Below are 15,490 nucleotides of genomic sequence, written 5' to 3'. Positions count from 1 at the left end.
TGAAACAGTGAAGTCGGTTCTCTGATAGACTCAGCTTCAAACACCTCCTTTACTGGGGAAGTTTTCCAAACTGGAATTCAAAATCTCAACAAAACAAGAAAAAGTTTAACTTTTACCGCTTGAAATTTCAGCTGTTTCTGTTTGTGGTTATATTCTCCAGGTTCTGTAACCGCCCCGACCGAGTCCAAAAAGCAGCTCGTCTCAGAAAAAAACGGCATCAATTAAACAGGAGTGATGACGCCATCAGCTAGCAAGCTTCAGATGAACTAGTTCAATCAGCAACCCAGATACGAGGAGGCGAGGAGGAGGATGTGGGGCAGGGAAAGAGGGTGGAGGAGGCACAAGAAAAGGAACAAGAAGAAGAGGTCGAAAGCTGGAAAGGGGGAGTGGAAGAATGACTGACAGAAATTATTGATGGAGAGAAGAGACAGATATGGACACAGATGGGCATGAGGTGGCGAAAGGAAGAAAAATGGAAGATGACAGCGTCATGGGGAAAATGCTGTGTTGGTGAGTGGGTGAAGGGGCAGTGGGAGGATGAGGAGGATGAGGAGGATAAGGAGGATGAGGAGGATGAGGTACCTCGTATTCTCATCTGGGCTGAGAATATAGCTTGTTTGTACATTGTTCCGCCTCTCCATCCAGTTTCCTGCCCCTCATCACTGTCAAAACAAAACAGACAACATCTCTGAGGAGGATGGATTACCTCCTCCTGGGAGAGAGATGGGAAAAGAAACAGAGCCATGAAAGCATCATTTGACCTGATAAAGGGAGAATAACTTGGGATGATGCGACGCCTGCAAATAGTCAGTTGACACCCCCATCAAAACAATAAATTATTAAACCAGGCCGTGCTGATGTCCTGATAAGTTTTCTATCCATATTATATAAGTCTGATCCATTAAAGAAAACCTGACTTTTATATCAAAAAGTTGAAAAATTCATCCATCCTTTCGACCTTTGTTTTGGGTTCAGGTGGCCGTGCGCCGGCCTGACTGGAGAGGCCCGTGCCTCCCTCTCCCCCGCCACCTCATCCAGCTGCTCCGTACCGAGGTGCTGTCGGGCCAGACAGCAAATGTAATCACTCCAGCGTGTTCTGGGTGTACCTGGGGGCGTCATTCTGCTTGGTCATGCCGGACACGTCTCCCCAGGGCAGCCATTCCAACCAGATCCCCAAGTCAGGCAACCCTGCAGAGGAAAACTCATTTCAGATTCTTGCATTTATGATCTCATTCCCTGTGTTCCCACCCACAGTTTACAAACACAGGTGAGGGTGGGAACATAAATCAACTGGGAACACCGTCTTTCCTTCATCACAAGGAGCTGATACAGAGTCCCTCACTACTGCAGATGTCACTGATCTCCCAATCATGAACTCAAGATCCTGAGACACTCAAACACCGAGACTAGTACCTCACTCACAACCCGGAGAACCACCTCCATCTCAGACTTGGAGGCGCTGAACCGCATTCATGCCACGTCATGCTTGGCAATGATCTGCTGAAGAAGCAGCGGTTTCTGTGCAAATCTCCAAAAACCTGACTGGGAGGATCATTAATAATGCAAAACAAACTCAAGAGAGAGAGTGTGTGTGGTTGTCTATTTGCAGGCTGGTCCAGGTGTCCCCCGACCTTTAGAAAGCTGGGAGGGGTTCCAGAGAGAGTATAGACGATGGATGGATGGATGGATGGATTGATGGATGGATGGATGGATGGATGGATGGATGGATGGATGGATGGATGGATGGATGGATGGATGGATGGATGGATGGATGGATGGATGGATGGATGGATGGATGGATGGATGGATGGATGGATGGATGGATGGATGGATGGATGGATGGATGGATGGATGCTTTAGTAAATAATCTTTATGTTGGCTGTAGGTTCGTCCTTATTAAGAAAATGAAGCATGAAAATGAAAAAAATAAAATCATGAGAACATGTTTTCAGCAAAAAGGCTTTGCACCAATCAGTATACGTCAGTATAAATCCACCGGCCAACAAAAGCAGAAAATTAAATTGGACATGCTAATCACTGCATTGCATTGATATCTAGTGTTTAAGATTAAGATTAAGATGCATAAAATGATCTGTTATTTAAAGCAGCAAATTGTGAATTATTAGAAGCCGGAAACGGTGCACATCTATATTTCACGTTGTCATGACGTTAAGGGTGAAGTGTTTTGAAAATATCACATCCGACTGTTGTTTTCACAGCCCAAGCCAATCAGAGCATATCACTATCATAAATAACATCAAGTAGCTGCTGGACGACAAATCACTGCAAATCCTTTACTGGTCTTTAGTGCTTTAGCATGTCACGTAGAGCTCTGGGGCAACAAAAATGCACTAAAGTCCCTGTTGATATGAAAAAAGAGGCCAGTCCAGATAAAGTCGGGTATCTCGAACATACAAACTCTTGGTTGTTACAATCTGATTACTGAAACTTTAGGACCTGGTTAATTATCGCACAGCACAGATAGTGTACTATGAAGTTAGCTAGAAGCTACTGCCGCGAAATATCCCAAAACTTTTCAGCCTGAGAGATTGGGGGGGGTGGGGGGTGTTATCTAGATTCACTCTTCCCAAGACTGGAATCAGGAGCCCGTTTACCATGACACAAACCCTCTTCATGGATTAGATAATGGAAAGATAATGACAGGCATGCACAGGTACACGCCTCAGAGATGCTGTAGTATTTTTGTGGTATAAGACGTCTCTCAGAACACGTCAGGCGGACCAGATGGGGTCGTATTGAAGGGTTAAAAGTGGGTGAGACACGAGTGTTCATGGATTTTACTTTGACAACATAGATAGCAAGTGTGTGTGTGTGTGTGTGTGTCTGTGTGTCTGTGTGTCTGTGTGTCTGTGTGTGTGTGTGTGTGTGTGTGTGTGTGTGTGTGTGTGTGTGTGTGTGTGTGTGTGTGTGTGTGTGTGTGTGTGTGTGTGTGTGTGTGTGTGTGTGTGTGTGTGTGTGTGTGTGTGTGTGTGTGTGTGTGTGTGTGTGTGTGTGTGTGTGTGTGTGTGTGTGTGTGTGTGTGTATTTATCCAATAAGTCAGAGCAGATGTTAATTCCAGTGCCAGGCCTTGTTTTTAACCTCTAAGCCATAATGAGGAATCTGAGGCTTGTTGCAGAAACACTTTACATTAAAAAGCCTAAACTGTAAGACATTTGTAGAAAATCGCTCCTTACTGAGAGTCCGATAATAAACATACCATTCAATTACTACATTTACATCTAAACATAATGCAAATCTAAAATGAATGTCAAGCCTGCCTTGTTATCTTAATATCTTGTGGTGGCTGCTCGTTCAGGAGGTAAAGGATGAAGATCACTGTGTGTATTCTGCTATTTTGGCATGTGTCTTTGTATGTTTATATACTTAGATATACGTATTATATTTATATCATAAAGCATTATATTTATATCATAGTTATATTATATTTATGATAGAGCTTACATATTAAACAGGTTATTTTTGTAAAAATGATATATATTTATACAAATTAGTGTATAGTATAAAAAATAGATACAGACATATAATTTATGTTTAGTTGTTCCTCCCACTCCTTTTCGAACATGTAACTCAAAATATGTGTTTTGATGTTGGGTTTTTTAAACATGTTCGAAATAAACAAACACGAACGACGAACGAAACGATGACTTTAAATCAGAAGGTTTTTGTCAGTGTGTGCAGAATGTCAAAATAAAAGTCTGTGGTTCTTTTGATCGCTGATCTTATACTTGGAAAGTAGAAAACAAGCGTTGGTCTTTTAAGTACACCAGGTAAAAATATATATAATTTCCCTTTGCAGTATGAATAAATACCCATCTATGTTCTGTACTTTGCGGGGATAGAGTAATTGGTATTTTTTAGTATGTTATTGGACTGAAAAAATGTATTCTATTCTTTTCCATTTTATTGAAATGGCTGATTAAAAGTGAGCTTCACAAAAAATTTAGAAAGTAGTCTGCCGTTGCTGAATATTGACGTCCTCAAGAGAATATTTCACAATCGATCAAATCAGTCGATCAAATCTTCATGAAAAGAGCAACCAAACAATTTCCGAAGGAAATGGGAAGTGGATCGAAGGGGCAGGTCGTCAGGTTTTAAGGGAAAATGTTAACACTAGAACAAAATTCAGTATCGTTTGCTCACGTTCAAACATGGATGGCAATGTTACAAAGTTCCTGTGCAGATCAGCTTCATCTCACAGAACTCTACTGGTGTGGCGGTATTTTTAACCTGTATTTGTACTTTTTCTTGCATGACGAATCTAAATATCTTCTCTGCCACTGAAGGAGCGTGTTGAGTCTTACAGGTTCAGTCAGGTGAATTTTTCTCTTCTCTCTTGTTATTCTAACCGACCACAGCTGAGTATTTTTATCCATGTGGGAGAGAGAAAAAAATCGCCAGGCCTCCTTTTTTTATTATTTATCGTGAAACATTACTGTAAGAGGAGCAGGGTCACACGGGCCGCACATGGGTGGGGTGGAATAAATGAGAAAGCTGCCATATGTCAGCCTTGTGATCCAGCGAAGACGTACTCGTACGGCGAGGGAGTGGTCCGTGCATAATGAACATGTTGAGCCCGGTGATGAGAGGGCTCCAGTTGGATAACTGGACCACAGGAGCCTTTTGGCACGGGTGTAGGCTACGTTTGCTTTTCCTGTCCCTCTCACATGTACCATTTTATACATTTTCTGCCTCTGACTCCTCTCTTTTTTCAAGTACTATCACATTTACCACAACCTTTGCAGCTCTTCCTTTCCTTTCCATATGTCTCTCCCTCTCCCCATCTCTGGTACACTGTCTGGGTTTCAGTTGCTGTTCATCTTTCTTGCTTTGGGGAAACCACTTTGAAACATTCAAAACTCTTCCTGAGCTCCAAACTGACTCTGCTGAGAAGGGAAGGTACTGTATTGGAAAGGACAGCGAGTGTCGCGGAGGCAGTGGCAGACAGTCAGTGTCCCAGCGTCAAATTGAAAGGAACATTTCGGGGGAAGCTTAGAAATGCGACTGCATTTGCTCTCAAACAACCACACACACACACACCAACATGGGTACACACACTGAGTGGTGGTTTGGAGACAGCGTGGGAGTGCATACGCCTCCATTTCCCAAAATAACCACCAGATGAGGGGTAGGGAGGCAGGGCGGGGTTGGTACAGGGAGTTATAAATGGATCCTAATTGTATGGTTCCCAAAGATTGCACTCAAATCCAGCAGACGTATGCACAAACTTACACTTCATCCCTCTGTGTGTGTGTGTGTGTGTGTGTGTGTGTGTGTGTGTGTGTGTGTGTGTGTGTGTGTGTGTGTGTGTGAAAATCCTCCTGCTTGTACCAGGAAACTTTGAACACCATTCTCATGGGTGGCAGTTTTACAGCAAACACACACATACTTAAGATTAACATGGATAATAATTTCATGCCTCTCAAACTCGCCAGCCAAAATTCACATGGGTTCATTTTGTATAATCTCTCTGAGAAGAAGCAGGAGTCAAATGAGGAAGTGGTGAATCCAGGAACCAGAGCTTGAAAAGCTGACTGGGCACACTTCGCCTTCGTCTACATGTAAAAACTCACATTAGTTCTGTTTGGATGCTCTGAATCGGAAAGAGCAACATTGCAGTGCTTTAAAATCCCTGTTTTCTACTGAAATAACAAAGAACTGTTTGCTCTTCCTGTTCAAGAGTCAATTACAGACTTTGCAAAAGAGAAATGGACTAATTTTCTTCCAGACCGCCCAAGAGCCTCTTAATGCAGGAGTGCGGAGAGAAAGATCGGTGACGTAGAGGGGGAGACGAAGAATAGAGGCTCTAAATAGAAGTGGTGGATAATTACATGGCTGACTTTTCTGCACCGATGTGAGGGAAGTACAGGAGAGGAGAACCAGATGATTCGAGGAGGCTTGGAAATAGCAGACACACTCAACATACACTTATGAATCAGAAATCCACAATCACTTTATTTCTCCAAATGTACAATGTACACAGGAAGTTAACTTGGTAAAAACAGCACCACTGAACAATAAAATAACACATTAGAAATAAAAATAGAACAAAGTTAATAAGTAAGTAAAAAAGATATAATACATATGTAATTATGTAAGCTGAGATGCCTTTAATTAAGATGGTGGTGGCCTTTAAGTGGGTACTCTTCACTGGCTCCCCGTCCCTTTTCATTTTAACTTTAAAATTTTGGTGCTGACTTTTAGAGCTCTGCGTGGTCAGGCCCCTCCTACATCCAGGACCTACTAGACCCCTACACTCCATCTCGGAGGCTGAGATCATGTGATAAGTACCTACTCATGGTCCCTCGTACCTGCTTTAGGGGGGAGTGGTAGTCTAGTGGTTACAGAGGTGAGCTTGGGTCTGGAGGTTCAAGCCCCAAAGATGGCAACTAAAATATACCACCTTGGGTCCCTGAGCAAGGCCCTTAACCCTAATTGCTCCCCGGGCGGCAGAATCAAGCTGCTACTAGTCTAACTAGTGATGGGTTAAAAAAAACGAGGACACATTTCAGTGTTTTTCCATGTACTGACAAATAAAATGGTTATTTAAGACGCGAGGAGATTGCTCCTTCCAGGCCGTCGCCCCGAGGCTCTGGAACGATCTCCCGCCGTCTCTACGTTCTCTGGACTCCATCGATTTAAGAACAAACTAAAAACCCACCTGTTTCTCCAAGCTTTTAAACATTAGTAGTGAGAGGGTTGTTTTATGACCACCATGTTGATTTTATGTACTTCTAGTAGCTTTTATCAGTATTGTCTTGTTTTTATCGTATTGCTACTTTTATTGTAGAGTTTTATTTGTGTTATTATTGATGTTGTTTTATTTTTTTGTGAAGCACCTTCTGACATTCTGTTGTCTGTGAAAGGTGCTATATAAATAAAACAGACGGGTGTGTCTCCCACTTGAGGCCGCTGGTGACGGTGGCGCCCAGGAGCTTCACAGAGTTCACCACCTGAACTGTGGAGCTGTTGGTGAGAAGTGAGGGGTGGGAGGGTGGTGGTCTCCGGAGGTCCATGACCATCTCCACCGTCTTGTTGGTGTTGAGCTCCAGGTTATTTTGAGTTCTGTGACACCGTGTCCCTGTACGCTGTCTCATCACCGTCCTGGATGAGGCCCAGGACCATGGTGTCATCATGACTGGCAGGAGAGGCAGTCATTGGTGTACGGGGAGAACAGGTAGGGGGAGAGGACACAACCTTGTGGAGCACCAGTGTTGGTGATGACGGGGGCCAACAGGTGGCTGCCAGCCGGCACTTTGTGCTCCCTATTGGTGAGGAAGTCAGTGATCCACTCACAGATGGAGCCGGGTACCTGTAACTGTAGCAGTTTGGTGTACTGAAGGCCGGGCTGTAGTCCAGGAACAGGCCCTGACGTGGGAGCTCAGCTGCTCAGGGGTCTCAGTATGAGGTGGAGGCTGAGCTTGATGGCGTCGTCAACAGAACGATTTGCTCTGCAGGCAAACTTTTGCTCAGTTACCGTAAATATCTTTTCTCTAAACAGTGAGAGACAAAAGATTAGCAACAATGCTATTTCTGCAGTTTGGAGACTTCTTGAAAGGAGGCAGATGGTGTTTCAGCAGAAAAACGAGCTGGTGTAACAAGGAGGTGAAGCAGTCGCCTCTCACCAAAGAGGAAGAGAGCTTTTGGTTTGTAGACTGACGTCTCCATCTGCTGCACAAACAAAGAATGACAGCTGATAGTCTGGAGGAGTTTCCCCTCAGCCCTCGTTTAAGGAAGCAAGATAAAAGAATTAAATAAGATAAAATAAACTGTATTTTTAAATATAAAAACAAGTCATGTTTTATAAGTGACATTGTAGATCTGGACCAGATGCACCAATGGATTTCAGCTATCAGCATATTTCACATAACTGCTGCATAACACTGCTGCCCCTTCCTGTCTAGAAATAAAGAGTCCTACTAAGACAATATTAACCGTCTGTAAATTTTTTGTTGTTGTTTTTATACCTTATTTTATTGATTTTTCCAGCAACATACAATAGGTGCACTTATTATTTTGTATGTAGAACATATCAAAAACAGAAAAAATAAGAAAAAGGCAACTACAGCACATGTGTACACACATGCTTACATTCACACAGGTGCATAGATATACATATAAAATTCACATTTATATTACATTCATATATATTTAAGAGATGAACTGCCAAACACATGACTTTTCTGGAGTTAACCGGTCGTCACGCTATGAAGAGCAAATCTTAACCTCAGTAAACCAGTGCAAACATAATCTTAATCACATCACCCTGGAAACATGGGAAAATGTAGTTTTTTGATGTAGGAGAACAAGGGTGACCCAATGAAATTAAAAGATCCTGCAAGGTTGTATTTCATTTTCCCCAGTTTTGAGCAGTTGGAATAAATCCATGCTGTACGTGTAGGAGGTGTTTTAAAATTTGTCGTCTTGCTAACAAAATAAAGGCCATCAAATCCTTCTTCAGTTTGGTTAGCTGCAGAGTAGCGGGAGGTACTCACAATAATGCAATGAAGGGGTGGGGAGTAATAGCAGTGTTACTAAGCTCAGAGGTTGTGAGAACGATTTGATCCCAGAATGCCGCCAGTGAAGGGTATTGGGGTATGATTATGGTCTGCAGAGGAATGGTTACATCGAGATTAACAGGAACTAGCCTCATCATAAAGTCTTGACAGCCTATCATTGGTCCAGTGGATATAAATGACCCCATAAATGATTTTACATTGCATTACACCATGTGTGGCACATACTGAAGAGGTGCTGTGAAGTGCCGTTTCCCAGGTCTCCTCTGTAATTTCCTCCCCAAGTTCCCCCTCCCATGCAGATTTAATACATGCTGCAGGGGAGAGATTCTCCTAAAGGGAAGTTAAAGCACTTTTATTCGCTGGGAGAGGGGGGAGAAACATGTCCAGTGGTGTTTCGCTCAGGAGAATTGGGAGCTGAGGGTCCAGACACATAAGATGTGATGTCTTGGGAGACCAAACTTGTCTGATGATTGCTGGAATGTAGAAAATGTATTATCGATATAAACATATTTGAGCTTTTTTATACCCAAACTGGACCACGTTTGGAAATAGCTGTCGTCAAGGGGATGGTTGAAGTGGTGGGTTTGAAGTAATTAGGCTGGAAACCTTGTTCCACATCTTTAAAGGGGACCTATTATGGCATCTAATGTCTATTTTAAACAGGCCTTGAATGTCGTAAAAACAAGCTTTTGATTTTTTTTGCTAAATAAATTAGAAATTCAGCCTCTGAGCCCTGTCTTTATCATCCCATTCTCTATCCTCATTATCTATGTGGGATTCTGAGTGGGCGGGGCTATGATAATGAGGCACTGTGCTGATTGGCTGCCTGAATGACGCAATCTGAATGGCTCGTAGAAGTCACATCACACTGGATGGCTCATCCGGGCGGCTGTACAGACACTGCAGAATTTGGTTGCTTTCTTCCTTCTCTGAGTTAGCAGGCTGAGAGGAGACCACTTTATTTATGTCAAAGCAACAAAAAACATGTTTTTCATAATAGCTCCCCTTTAAAGTAGTATTCATTTTTGGTATTTTTATTTAAAACCTCCAGTGCATGAGCACTGGAAAGTAATATATATGCTTCATAGTACAGCAGAATATACTAATTATTCACATTTTATTTTAAGTGTTATTGTACAGGTTATGAAAAAAGACCAACACCATAGTCTAAAACAATCAACAGAAAATTTTAAACTAACTATCTTAGACAAATAATGACACATGCGTGCATTTTTAAAAGTATATTTTGCTATTTTACACGTGAATACATGGTTGTCTGGTTGAATATTTCTACATGGGTCGGTGATTGTCATTGCTGCAACACAACTTGCCACATTCTGTCTGTAACGCCTCGTTTCAGCTCCCGTCTCTTTAAGGTAACCACTGAAGCCTCGCACCGCTCTGGTCAACAATGATGTTTCGCAAGGCAGGAGCTGATTGTGTTTGTGAAGTGTGATCTGTAACACACTGGCCTCCGGGCAGGTTTTATACGTAAAGTGTGCATCGGGGCGAATCTCTGAGTAAATGAAGAGACAGAGCTGTAAACATTCATAATTCTCTGAGATGTGGACTCGTATCTTTTGATGTGAGATATTATCTAATTCCCAGGCCTCTCCATCATAGACCAAACAATACATTTCCACCAGTCTCAGTTGTGTTGTTCCATACTTTCACAAGTGTACACACACTAACACATGTAAACACACACTCCTACACACACATAGTGTAATAACACAATAATACGATGAAGGAATGTGAAAACTCCCACAGCATCGTTTGACATATGATGGCGGGTCCTGATAAGGGGGACACGGGCAGTTGCCCAGGGTGGCAATCTCTGGGGGGTCAAGCGGCCACTGACTTTCAATCAATATCTATATTTATTTATAGATGCACTCTGTGGCAAATCAAGTGGCTCCCTCTACTGGAAAGGCTAAATTAATCCCGAGGCTTCAGGTTAATCAATCACAACTCGAAATGCTAACAAATAAATGTTTTTAATAGTATAAAAACATGTGAATAGTACAATGGACAAGTGTACTGGGGCCCCCTGTGGGGTCAGTCATCATTTTTGCCACGAAACTGCCACGAAATTGAATTTCTTGAATTTTTGCGGGTGAATATTTTAACGTTGAATTTTTTGCAGTTTCATTTTTTGCAGTTTAATATTTTAAGGTTGAAAAACATTCAGATACATAATTTCAATGAATAAATATTCAGCGCTAGAAATTCATCACTTTTTCTTTCAGAAATTACACAGATTCACTTCCATATTAAGCAATCAAACTTGTGCAAGCACTGTGTCGGCTTAATGTACAGTAGCTGTCATTTCCGATCTTGCTCCCAAAAGACATTTGAAATGTGATATTCCACAGCAAACCTTTAATTGGTACTCAGCAGCACTTCCAGATGTATCCGCCGAAGCAGCTGATAGACATGGTTGACCTTGATTGACTTACGGTGGGCGTCTTCCAGACAGCTTCCAGGTCTATTCATTATGTCAATTTAAACATGACGCCATGGAGTACAAGGAAAAAGCGACCAACAATCGAACAAGCATCCTCCCCGGACCAGTCTTTCATGTACAACAAGGCACAATAGAGGACGAAAAAAAGAGGCTTTGAAACAGCCCTTTTGAAAACCTATTTGTGATGTTTGTGAAGGCTTGTAGAGTAATTGTGGAGGAAAAAGTAAAGTGTAGGAAAACCTGGAGAGGTGGAGCTATGCACTAGAAAGAAGAGGAATGAAAGTGACAGAATATAAATCAGTTTGTAAAGGGGAGATGACTGGAAGGGTGAGATGGTGAGTTGTAGAGGGGGAGAAGGTGCAGGAGTTTAAGCACTTGGGGTCAACTGCTCAGAGCAATGGAGAGCTCGGAAAACAGGTGAAGAGGAGAGTGTAGGCAGGTGGAGTGGGTGGACAAAAGTCTCAGGAGTGAGAGTAGCAGCAGAAGTCAATGGGGAGGTCTATGAGGAGGTGGTGAGACTGGTGATGTTACATGGTTTAGAGATGACAGAGCTGGAGGCAGTAGAGGTGAAGATACTTGGGTTCTCCGTAGGAGTGACAAGGATGGCAGGGATTAGAAATAAACACATCAGAGGGAGGGCTCAGATTGGCTTTTTGGAGACGATGTTTGAGAAGCCAAATTTTGATGCTTTGGACATGTGCAGAGGAGTGACAATTAATGTATTTCTGCAAGGATTCTGCCAATAGAAGACCAAAGAGGAGATTTATTAATGTCCTGAAAGAAAACATGAAGCTAGTTAGTGTGAGACTGGATGAAACAGAGGATAGGGTCACATGGAAGAGATGTTGACCCTTTGAACCTTATACATGTCAGGGTTTGACACTTCCCCCCAGTTTTTGAGTTTCAGTTCTGTCCCTCCTGTTTCCAATCTGCCCTGATTGTCTGCACCTGTGTCTCGTTATCCCCTGTGTATATCTGGTTTTGTCATACCCCTTCTCCCTGTCGGTCCGTACTGTTTCCCTCCTCCATGTGTCCTGTCAGGTTTTTGGTTTTTGATCTCATGTTTTGGTTAATCCTGCTCTGCAGCGTTTTTGGTTCTTGTTTTTGGTTAATAAATCTTTGTTTTTGAGAACTCCTGCCTCCCACTCTCTCTCCTGCGTTTGGGTCCTCATGTAACCAACTGTGACAATACATACATGAACTGTATCAAAGAATCCTAGATTGCTGTACTATTTTTTTGTAGTTTTTTATCAATATATTTATTGATTTTTTTATTCACACACAAGATATTATTATAAAGGACATTTCACAACAACTGAATGGTCTTGGACCAAAATACATGCTTGATCTGTTAGTTCCTATGAAGCTCCCAGACCCCTGAGGTTCATCTGGATCTGGTTTTTCCCAAGAACCAGAACCAAGCAAGGTGAGGCAGTTCAGTTATTCTGCTCCTCACCGGTGGAACAAACTTCCTGTAGACCTGAGGTCTGCTGCAACTGTCAGCTCCTTTCAGGCCTAAAATCAGGCCTAAAAACATCACAGTTTACTGAAGCGTACTCTTAAATTAAATACTTACCTGCTGTACTCTACTGCCCTAAAATATCCTTTTATTTCATTTTATTTGTTATTTACTGTTTAATTGTGTCTTGCTGCTTTTAATGTTGATGTAAAGCACTTTGAATTACCTTGTGTTGTATTGTGCTATACAAATAAACTTGCCTTGCCTTGCCTTGCCTTCCCTATAGCTGTACTATTTTTGTATTTTGTATTTTTTCTGTGCATCTATACCCAGCAGATCTCAATTTGAAAACCAAAGAACGCACATTTATTGATTTTGCTGTATTGCAGGCAAAAAGGATTATTGCTCTTAACTGGAAGGAAACGGATGCACCTACAATCGGTGCTTGGATCGAGGTTATGGCACAATGTATGTCAATGGAGAGAATAACATACATAACATTAATATACATTAAAACACAAATGTACGAGGAAATCTGGAAACCGTTTAATCAATACATTAGAAAAGGAGATAGGGGTGCTTCTACGGGAGGAAAATGCAGGGCAGGATACCTAAATATCAAAGTAGTGTTGAACCTCGGAAGGGGAAGGGTCTTGGAGGGTGATAGCAAAAGTGTCATTTTTGTTGATGTGTAAGTTTTGTTTATGTATATCCAGGACTGGAGTTGAGGGGGGATGAGGGGGGATGGCATCCCCCCCTGAAATAAAAACAGTCAAAATCATCCCCCCTGTAAAACTGCCATCCCTCCTTTCCATCCCTTATGTCATTTCATCAATGAATGTGGTTTTACTGCTATTTCAACATTTAGAGTCATCACCAGAAAAATAACACCAGAAAAATAACTTATTTGACAATTTTCACCTGTTTCAAGTAAATTTTCACTTGAAATAAGTAGGAAAATCTGCCAGTGAGACAAGATTTATCTTCTTTTTACAAGCAAAAAAATATTGTTCCTCTGGCAGATTTTTCTACTTATTTCAAGTGAAAATCTACTTGAAACAGGTGAAGATTGTTGTTTTTTCCAGTGATGAGTCTTGTTTTAAGTGTAATGAGATTTTTTTTTACTAAAATGAGACATTTTAACAGAAATAGGACAAATATTCTTATTTTGAGTTTTTGCAGTGATCCATTTTACTTATCCTGTGAAGGACAGAGTCATATTGATAAGTTCAGAAAACTGTTTTTTATTGTTGTGTTTTGATGTATTTGATGTAAGCCCAGTGGATATTTAAAGCTTACAGAAGGCTGCATTTAACTGCTGCTATGTCATTCCTGCAGTATTTCTGCAGGTGTTTTGGTCACTGCTATTATTTGTAATATATTATATTATTTGTAATCAACACAAATTATCTGTCCCCATATGATAAAATCCACCATCCCCCCTGATTTTTTTTACAACTCGAGTACTGTGTATATCAGGGGTGTCGGACTCAGTCCTTGAGGGCCGGTGTCCCTGCAGGTTTTAGATGTTTCCCTGCTTCATTGCACCATGATACAAGTGACGTGTCATCAACAAAACTATCCAGACTTTGATGACAAGCTGGTGACGATGATTAATTAGAATCAGGTGTGTTAAAGCAGTGAAACATCTAAACATGCAGGACACCGGCCCTTCTGGGATTCAGTTTGACACCTGTGGTGTATATCTTTTATTTGCTAGAGCAGTGGTTCTCAAATGGGGGTATGCGTACCCCTGGGGGTACGTGAAGACACTCCAGGGGGTACGTGAGATTTTAAAATATTCATCGATTTCATGTGACGTCACACAGTACTCGCAGCGCCATCTTTAGGACCGACTTTCAGCATGCCGTCTATCTGTTGTGCCGTGGGATGCGACAATAATAAGTCTAAAAAAACGGGATTGACCTTTTATCAGTGCTTTAAGTGGGCCGTGGGATATTGTGATGTTAAATGTTCTTTTATTTTCTTCCTTTCACTCGTGTTGAAAGCCGGTTGAAAGCGCTGTAGGAAACAGTCATGATGAGGAACGGCTGATCCAGTTAGTTGAAATGAGAAGTTATCTATGATTCCTCCTCATTTCACCACAAAAACCACAATAAAGTGGCAGAAATAAATAATATCCTATTATTATATAGGTCCCAGAACATCGGACGGGAGGGAGAGAAAAGGTCCTGTAAGTGGGGGGGGGGGGGGAACAATTAATAACTGCGTGTGGTGACGCAATCAAACAGCGAACAGCGTGGAATGAGCGGCGTGTTCGTGGTGTTAAATGCAGCCAGCATGTCAGCATGTCAGATCATTACTGAGATGTGAGAAAAAAGCAGAGGACACGAGATCCAGGCTGAGTTGGATTTGGGAAACCGCTGGTGATGGAGACGTCACGGGACGCACCGCGCAGGAGATCGGGAGCGCAAGATGAACATTTGCATTAATAATATAATAAATCATATTTTATATTTTATGTTTTAATAAAGTTTTATGGTGACATGATGATATGCTTTTACTTTCTAGAGTAGTAACGTTACTGAAAAAGTGAACTGCCTTCTTACTTTTCATTACATAAACGTATCCTGTGCAGGCAATTCAATGCTTATGCTATTCATCACCAGACTGTCACTTACCTTTCCTGTTACCACGAACATTTTTTTGGCCTCCGCATGATGAAGTTTGGCATCTTTAACCCATCATGATGTGAAGTAGCGGTAAGCTTTGGTACTTTAAAAGCTTTGACAGCTTCGCCGGTGTATGGAGAAGGATTGTGGACCAGGAAGATATATATGTCCGCAAACGACAAATCTGGCAGGTTTTTGGCAGACTGGAGTGGAGTCAGTAATTGATTAGATATTAGATACGGATCGAAACCTAAAGTGTCAATTTTCTGTAGATACCGTTGCTGTTCTGCGGGAGTTAAGTGAGTTATTAGGTGAGACGTCATATTGGCTGCGCGACGGAAAGGTCCTCGGTCGGTCCTCAAGATGGCGCTGACAACAAAAAATGTCACGTGA

The 15,490-nt window shown here is 41.9% G+C and overlaps 1 protein-coding gene across 2 annotated transcripts in view; it reads left to right on the top strand.

Annotated features, from left to right (window-relative positions):
- Positions 1 to 15,490, top strand: part of cct7 (chaperonin containing TCP1, subunit 7 (eta)) — a 418,707-nt gene that overhangs the window by 136,329 nt on the left and 266,888 nt on the right. The window lies entirely within an intron of this gene.

The sequence above is a fragment of the Cololabis saira genome, chromosome 20 (genome assembly GCF_033807715.1).
Source record: "Cololabis saira isolate AMF1-May2022 chromosome 20, fColSai1.1, whole genome shotgun sequence".
NCBI classification, from domain to species: Eukaryota; Metazoa; Chordata; class Actinopteri; order Beloniformes; family Belonidae; genus Cololabis; species Cololabis saira.
This window is presented reverse-complemented; position numbering and strand designations above follow the sequence as displayed.